The sequence below is a fragment of the Theobroma cacao genome, chromosome 6 (assembly GCF_000208745.1).
Source record: "Theobroma cacao cultivar B97-61/B2 chromosome 6, Criollo_cocoa_genome_V2, whole genome shotgun sequence".
In the NCBI taxonomy this organism is placed as follows: Eukaryota; Viridiplantae; Streptophyta; class Magnoliopsida; order Malvales; family Malvaceae; genus Theobroma; species Theobroma cacao.
In genome coordinates, this window is record NC_030855.1 from 11,336,274 (window position 1) to 11,345,269 (window position 8,996).

Genomic DNA, 8,996 nt, shown 5'->3' on the forward strand with positions numbered 1-8,996 from the left:
AATTTGTTGTTTAAACTTGCCTCCATTTTACTCGCCTTTAGATATTTATGATAATGTCTGTTTACTCATTGGGATTGCAAAATCTTACCCACCTCATTTCCAAACATTTTAGGCCTGTGGTAGCTTGTAGATATGCGATTTTGTCGAGGATTCCAGTTGACCCCTCTATCCCACAGACAATAGGTTACTATCACCAATACTGGGTGTATTTATGGGCCACTTGTCATTGTAATTATTATTGTACATTATAACTTTGTAAATTATTGTATGTATGAATTTATTTTATTCTCACGCTACAAAGATTTTTTATGTATAGTTCTATAAAAATTATTTTATAAGAAAATGAAATATATTATCAAATATTTTTATTTAGTTTAATTAGCCAACTTTTCACTCTAAATGAATGATTTAGATTACAAAAATTTATTTTTAATCGGCAGTGGATATTTTTCTACCATACGTTGTATCTTTATCAAGTTTCAAAATTTTTTGGTAAAAATAACCAAAATACCCCTATGTGGCGAAAATTTTATTTTGATTGTTTTCGATCTAAAATAGTTTATATTTTCTTAAAACTCGATATTTAACAACGATTGCTCACAGGAAAGGCAAGAAACTAATTCGTTAGCCTTGCGAGGTTCCGATTGGCATTTCAGATAATGAGTGTCAATCGGGACGTCGCGGCGGTTGTCATGGGCCCGAGGGAGGTTCCAGGTCGTGACACATGGACATCCCATTTCGTCCTCTTATAGTAAGTTAAGCTAGCGTATTCTCTTATGCTTTTCCATATACTTCCAAAACACTTAAACATTTCCTTTAATACAATCTCGTTGGGAACTTAAACAATCAAAGGCTTATCTTCAAAGCCACTCATAACCTTAACAATTTAATGTATGCTTAATAGCATTTTAGCTTATTGGTCCCAATGACATTATTTTCAAATCTCCCAAGGTGTCCTTGTCCTTAGTTCGGACCATACAAAATTAATTTAGTATATTTGCATCTATTATCTTTAATCTTTTTATGCTTGTCGTAACAACATCCACACTTCTCCCATCATTTATCTTACTTTTCATTCACTCTTTCCTTAGCCTTTAACAAGGCTTAATCTCTTGTCTCCCTTATTTCTTAGGATTTGACTTTAATTTGCATAATGTTTATCTTAATACTTCACATGATAATTTAGAAACTCCTCAATTCATTCATATAAATACTTTCCAAAACCTTAAAACTCCAATTACAAGGTTTAACATCAAGCTCAACGACCATAATTCAACTTGCAAGTTCATTTTTATGCCATCCACATCTTGTCCTTGCCCCCCTAGACATGAGATGTTCTTAGCGCTGCGGCGCTGGACGGTCAGCCCTATGGTGCTGTAGCTGCTGGAATTTTACTTTATCAAAGCAATTCTTCTACCCTTAAGGCTGCTACATTAATCATTCTCAACCATATGGCCTTCCTTTAAGCCTGTACCACAATTTGCAAAACTTGTTTTCTATCACAAGTACACAATTAGAACATTAATTTCAACATATCTCTCTTTTTTTTTGTATGCCAAAATCATCATTTGGGCATATTTCATTACGAACAATCATATACCTTTACCATAACATTTAGTGCAGATTTGGTTAAGCAATGATCTCTAAATAACTCTTAGGTACATATATATCAAATTGTACAACACTTATCGTTGAGATCTTGACTTTACTCTTCAGTTCTTAACCAATTACATTTATAAAGTGAATAATTTACTTAATTATTGCATCTTGCCTTTGCGGTCATAAGATCAAAGTTTCTTAAACTTAGGATGCAGAAACTCCCTCTTAAAGCATATCCAAAAATCAACATCTTCTAAAATGCCTTACCTTTTAGATCATTGATAAGTCTCACAGACTCAGTGATCATCGGCTCCGTGAGTAGGGAGTAGATGGGAAACAAGCAATAAGCAGATCATTTGAATAATAAAACCAGAATACAAAATGCTAATCTTATAAACCAAACCACAAGAAGGATATTTATGCCTTCTGAAAATAATATCGTAAAATCATAATACAATGCTTTCTTTGGCAAAACAATGTCGAAAATAAGTGCAACAGAAAGAGTTTCAATTACCGAAAATATCATTTGCCATCAAAATATGAAATACGGTATAATGGTATGCACGCTCCCAAAATGTGTGGCATGTAAAGAAATCAAAGTGTATAGCCACATAACCCAACTCATGATTGTTAAGGAAGCACGAAAAGCTTTTATTTAAACAAGGGGAGCTACAAAGAAAATCTGAACCCTTCACCATGCAAAAAAGTACGCGTCAAAAAACTCACAAGACTTTCTAGTAGGAAAGTATAATATCAACACGTGGACCCACTTCCACGTAATAATAATCTGGGAGTCTCACTCCACTGGATTCCCATAGCCATGGCAGTCTCCACAATGTTGGTCGACATAAGAGAATCAAGCGATCGTAACCGCGTATATCACTAGTGGCCTAGCCATATATAATATCACAGGTCGTGGCCCTTGCCACGCCTAACCGCCCGTTGGTGACCCAAAAGTTCTCTAGTTAGAGCTCACTTGTGCACAAGGGTCACAATTAACCGAAGTGACAACCGGCCTACTGTCGACACACTTGGTTTGTCAAAACCATTTTCAAAAATCAAATCGAGGTTTCCAAGTTTTTTTCTTAAAACCATTTGAAAACAAGGTTCAATAACCTTTCAAATTACTTTTCACATAAAAATGCATGGTGTATTCTCTTATACAAAGATCGAACCAAAATCGGTGTTCAAAACTTGCATTTGAAGTCATTTAACAATTGCATTTAAACGATGCATATCACAGCAAAATACAAGGCATAGATTTCGAATGCAAAATAGTATCAAATGCTTGTTTCCTGGTTTCTAAAACACTTTACGTATATAGCTCATCTATAGATATATTCGAAACAATTTTCAAAACAACTTGCATCGACAATTTCCTATGAGTTCTACCTGCTCATGCTTTCCATAATAATAGTGTATAAATCATTACAAATCCATTTACAAATTGCCTATCGAGGGTAACAACTCATGTTTTCCATAATTGCATTTAATGAAATTCGACAACGTTTATAAAATGTATAACATTATATGGCTATGGAAAATTTTGAAATAGGAACCCCCACTCACCTTACGATAGCGAGATACTACATCGCTATTAGTTTGGAGGTGTATCTAGCTATTTCTACTTACCGGCCACTTGTTTTTTCCTCTGGCACTCCACGACAGTACACTATCTTTACTTTTGCACTTGCTAGCAACAATCCAAATTCAATATCTTTAGTGTACATCATTTCTACTTTTCTTTTTCATTCAATCATGAATCCTTATTCAACATACTTATATCTTGACACATTTTTACCAAAGTTGCCTTTATCCTTTACTTGCATAATTCTTTAAATTATAATTACCGACAACTTATTTATGAATCTAGCACCTATATTAACCTTTTTCAGCCATTTTCATTCAAATTCGTCTTATATTTTCACACATAACCCACATATACGGAAACAACAATCATTCTCACTTTCACTCAATTATTTCCAAGTTTACATGCATCATTATCTATCTAACTTTCAATACTTTGCTTCTTAATCCTCCATCCACATCCTTCCTTTTTCATTTCTTTCAAACAACATGCCATACAAACTTAACAATTTTTCAACTACACAACAATAACTATTTCTCAAGATTTCTCAACTATACTTAAAACATCATTCATTTTTGCCTTAATGGTTTCTTGACCCGTGTGAGACCTCAACCTCTATAGCCTCATAAATAGGTGTAGACACGAAACCCGAGCTAGGGGTAATTTTGTCATTTCTTTACTAAGCCCCTAGAAGTATGCTTTCAAACATTTTTAAGGCCTAAGTAGGCCTAAAGTATAAATGAATGATGAAAATAAGGATTAAATGACAAAGGAAATAAAAATAATGATGATTTCCAAAGTAGGGGCAAAATGGTCATTTTTCATCTTGGGTCAAAATTTAAATTTTTCATAAACCTGAGTATTTTTAGACCATTTTGGACTTGGCCTTAGTGTCAAAAGAGTAAAAGATTGCACAAAGGATTGGAGAAGAATAAGCTAACTTGCTAAGGGCATTTTTGTAAGTTAAGTGGAGTTGGATAAGCTTGAGATATAAATATCATCTTTCAGCAGCTTCTTCTCACATTTTTCAGCAGCTTCTTCTCACATTTTTTAGCAGCTTCTTCTCACATTTTTTAGCAGCTTCTTCTTCTTCTTCCTTCTTCCCTCTCATGTTTCTTTATCCTCCATAGGAGTTCTCTTCAAGCTTCCATAACTCTCTCAAGCTAGCTCCACTTTTCATGCTTTTGTGCACCCTTTCATAGAACCTTTGTGCTCTTTCACTCTCTCACTTTAAAATCTTTGAAAAAAAAAATCTTACTTCCATACTTTCTCTCACTAGCTAGGTGTTTAGAGAGAGAAAGAGGGAGCTTCCATAATAGCTTGAAATTTTTGGAAAGAGATTCAACTACGAAGCTACCAAGGTGAGTAAGGAATTATAATTTGATATTTAAGTGTTGAGAATAGCTAGTGATGAGACTTGGGAATGTTTTGTAGTTGAGTTTGTTTATTCATTTTAAAGTGATTAGGATGGTACAAATAATAGCCATTTAATAGTAGTTGGAAACTAGTTGGGAATGACTAGTAGAACCTAATTTAGAAAATAGCTTTGGAATAGTAATAATGCCAAGTTGGGTTGATGGTGATGTTGTTGTGTGTGATAGGTTCCAACGAAACCCTACACCTCTATTCGGAACATTAGTCAAAGCTAGAGCCCACCAAAACATCAATAAAGACTGGTGAGTGAACTTGCATTTCAAAATTTCTTTGGGAAATGTGTAAAAGGATGAATCCATGTGCTTCTATATTATGTTGATAGGTATATATATGAATATATGTTTTGTATTGATGAATAATGTTGTGTGATGATGTTGAAGTGTGCAAGTAGGGAGTGCACACATGATGATGATAGAGTGTACGAGTAGGGAGTGCACACATGATGATGTTGAAGTGTGTGAGGAGGGAGTGCACACATGAGATGATATTGCATTGAGTTGAGTGTGGTGAGATGATATGCATGATGATTTATGTATATACAAATATATATATATATACATATGTGTGTGTTATAGAAAGTTTATGAAAATAATTGTGATTGTGTTGTGTGTTGGCATTGTTAATTGCTCATAAATTGCTTTCCATTTCAACAAAAAAAGGGCTTTTGATGTAACAAGACCCATTTCACTTAAAATGCTCTGTTTCTCGCTATAGCGAGATTCATTTTCGCTGCAGCGAGATTCATTTTCGCTGCAACGAGAAACTCTTAGGTTTTGGGGGTCACACTAGCCTGATTCTTGCTGCAGTGAGAAACTCTTGGGTTCAAGTGCAGTGCTTTCACTTCGATGAAGATTTTGATCACCTTACTGTGCGAACTGGGAAAAGTGGTAAACATAAAAGTTGTATCCTTGCCTCTTAGATATCTAATGATCCAAAAATCAAGTCAATTGCACTTATTTAGTGGGAGATATACTAGAAAAACTAAAACATATGCAAACTGACACTATTTCTCGCTGTAGCGAGAAACTTGCTGCCATGCTTGCTACCTTGCTTGATTTTGACATATTTTTCACCCATTTAACTTCATGGATTGATCATGGGTTTTTACAACACTATGAGGTTATTAATCAAAGTTTGAAAGGAGGGGTTTTTAGTAAGAAATTAAATCAATTGCATTGGTTTTGAAAGAAGTGCGTCATGATTTCCAAATTCTTCTTATCGATTGCTTATTCTCTTCTTATGTTCACTCACTGAGTTTATACTCACCTTTTTCAAATTCATGTATTTAGATCAAGAGGCTTCCGGTAACTAGGTCGAGGTGTTCTCGTAGATTCATATCTTTGGTAGGTATCTTGGCATTTCGTAGTCGCACCTTCACCTTGGTCACTCTGCTGGAAGCTTAAAGTCATTTTTGTTGTAAATACGTACCTGTGATGTAAAGTACTAAGATGTATACCTTGGACCATATATGTACATTTTGATTGGTAAAGCTACCACGAGTGGCAATAGTTAATGTTATTTTGGGATAATATAAATGCAGTTTTGGTTGTTATAATTTACTATTAAAATACTTAAAGGGTTGAGATTGTGAGATGTAAATGGAAGAATAGTTGACGGGATAATGAGTACGATTATATAAATTGGCTTGCTGGGGCTTAGTGGGCTACGTCCATTGGGCCCATACGTCGATCATGGCTTGAAAATTAGGTTGTGACAGTCTTGGTATTAGAGCCCTAGGTTGTTTAGGTCCTAGGACTTCCCTTTTGTTGGTCCAACGGAGTGTCGGGTCTTTATGTGGAAACTTCGATTGTGAAGTGTGAACTATGACACATTTTACAACCAAGGGACCGCATAGATTCTCTATCTTAGAAACCACATTTTCCTTTATGTATGATTATAGAAAAATGTGTTTAATAATAGGTCTTTGCTCTTGTCTAGGTAAGAATGTCGCCTAAGACACGAGCTGCCTCAAGACGGATGGGGGAGCAAGATGCCCCTAATGAGATGATAGATAGGCCACGGGCATCCACTCGTAAGGGGTGAGGTAGACATGACGGGGTCATTAGGCCGGTGAGGGTGGATACGCCTGTGAGCAGACACGAGGAGGGATAGTCTTCAGGTGATATGGGTAGACAACTAACTGGGGGTATTACCGTCGAAGACTTGGCGGCAGGCTTACAGGGAGTTAACTAGGTTGTAGAGATGATGGAAACCCTGTATGGATGATATACAGAGGATAGTGAAAGGGAGACCTACAGTACAAGAATCCCTCAACTCCCAAAGACAGGCCCATCACCAACATAATGAGGTTCAAAGGGGTCATTTAGAGATTTCCTTTCTTAATTTCCTAAAGCTTAAGCCTCCGTCATTTTCAGGGCCTGATGCATCGGAGAAACCCCAGATTTTCTTAGATAAGATGGAGAAAATTTGTGAGGCCCTGGGATGCTCTAGTACTAGATTAGTCGAGTTGGTCACCTTTCAATTAGAAGACGTGGTGCAAGAGTGGTATGGCTCGTTGCCTAGAGGTAGGCTGACAGATGCAACGTCGTTGACTTGGAAGAAATTCAATACAACCTTCTTAGATCGATTCTTACCACTTAGTGTATGTAATGCACGGGCTAGGGAGTTTGAGGCCTTAGTACAGACCCTAGGTATGATGGTGTCAAAATATGACATCAAATTCACACAGTTGGCTTGGTATGTGCCCTATCTAGTTTCTACAAGGAGATAAAGATTCAGAGGTTTGTGGACGGACTAGTGGAGCCACTGTTTAGGGCTGTGGCATTATGAGATTTCAATACCTACTCCACAATAGTGGATTGAGCTCAGCGGATTGAGATGAGGACTAGTGAGAGTAAGGCTGCGAGGGATAGAGTAAAAAGAGCCAAGATAGAGGGCTATCAGGGTCGTAAGGACTTTAGTAGCAGTGTTTCATCTTCTAACCGTCAAGGCCCACAAAAGGACTCACGATTACCTCAACAGGGGAGTGACTGGACTAGTGCTAGTGTTGGATCAAGGCAGAAAACTTTTAGTTGAGGAAGACAGCAAGATTCAAGGCAGGGTAGTCAAGCTATTGATCGTTACAATAATTATGAGTGCAGCAAAGTGGATGATGTTTCCATACTGCGAGAGTTTGTTATGGGTGTGGTTAATCTGGACATATTAGGAGGAATTGCCCAATGGCTCATTAATCGCAAGGTTTTACTCGTGGCTCCACCCAACCAGCTTTGTCCGCTTCTTCAGTAGCCACCTCATCTGATCGAGAGGCTAGCGGATCAAGAGGGAGAGGTGCTGTTACTTCCTCTTAGGGTAGGCTTTTTGGGTTTGGATGTTAGAGTTCAACCGATAGGGGTCAAGCAAGGGTGTTTGCTTTAACACTGCAGGAGACCCAAACATCCAACGCAGTGGTATCGGGTATTCTCTTAGTTTGTAATATGAATGCTAGGGTTTTGTTTGATCCTGGTGCTACCCACTCTTTTATTTCTCCATGCTTTGCAACTCGTTTGGGTAAGGATCGTGTTAGGAGAGAAGAACAATAAGTGGTGTCTACTCCTTTAAAGAAGGCATTTGTGGCCAAATAGGAATATGAGTCTTGTGTAGTTCGAGTCAAGGACAAAGACACTTTGCTGAATCTAGTGGTGTTAGACACCTTAGACTTTGACGTGATCTTGGGAATGGATTGGCTATCACCCTGCCATGCCAGCGTGGATTGTTATCATAAATTGGTTAGATTTGATTTCCCAAATGAGCCACCATTTAGTATTCAAGGGGATAGAAGCAATGCTCCAACCAATTTGATATCGGTTATGTCTACCAGAAGGTTATTATGACAAGATTGTTCAAGTTATTTGGTTATGGTAAGGGATACTGTCATGACCCGGAACTCCCATCGGGCCCGTGACAACCGTCGCGATGTCCCGATAGGCACTCATCCCCCGAATACCATATTGAGACCTTGCAAGGCTTTCGTATCAGTTTCTTATCTCCTCTGTGGTTACTCGTTGCCAAATGTCGTATTTTAGAGGCTTTTAAGCCTTTTTTCGATTTAAAATAGTGAAAAAATAAATTTCACTTCACAAGGGCATTTTGGTCATTTTTTGTCATTTTTTTTAAATACCAAAACCTGCCAAAAACATGGTGTAAAAGCTAAATATGTTCATACATATTTTAAATCAAATAACTAAAGTATAAAATTACTTTTACAATGACACATGGGCCATCAACTAACCAATAAGATGCGAGTCTGTGAACCTATAATTTTGACAATGCAAGGCTAACTGAAGTCCTTGATGCAATCGGCTATCTACCGGCTATCCCAAACCTGAAATGTGGGGAATTGAGGGTGGTGAGATTATAAAATCCCAGTGAGTAAACA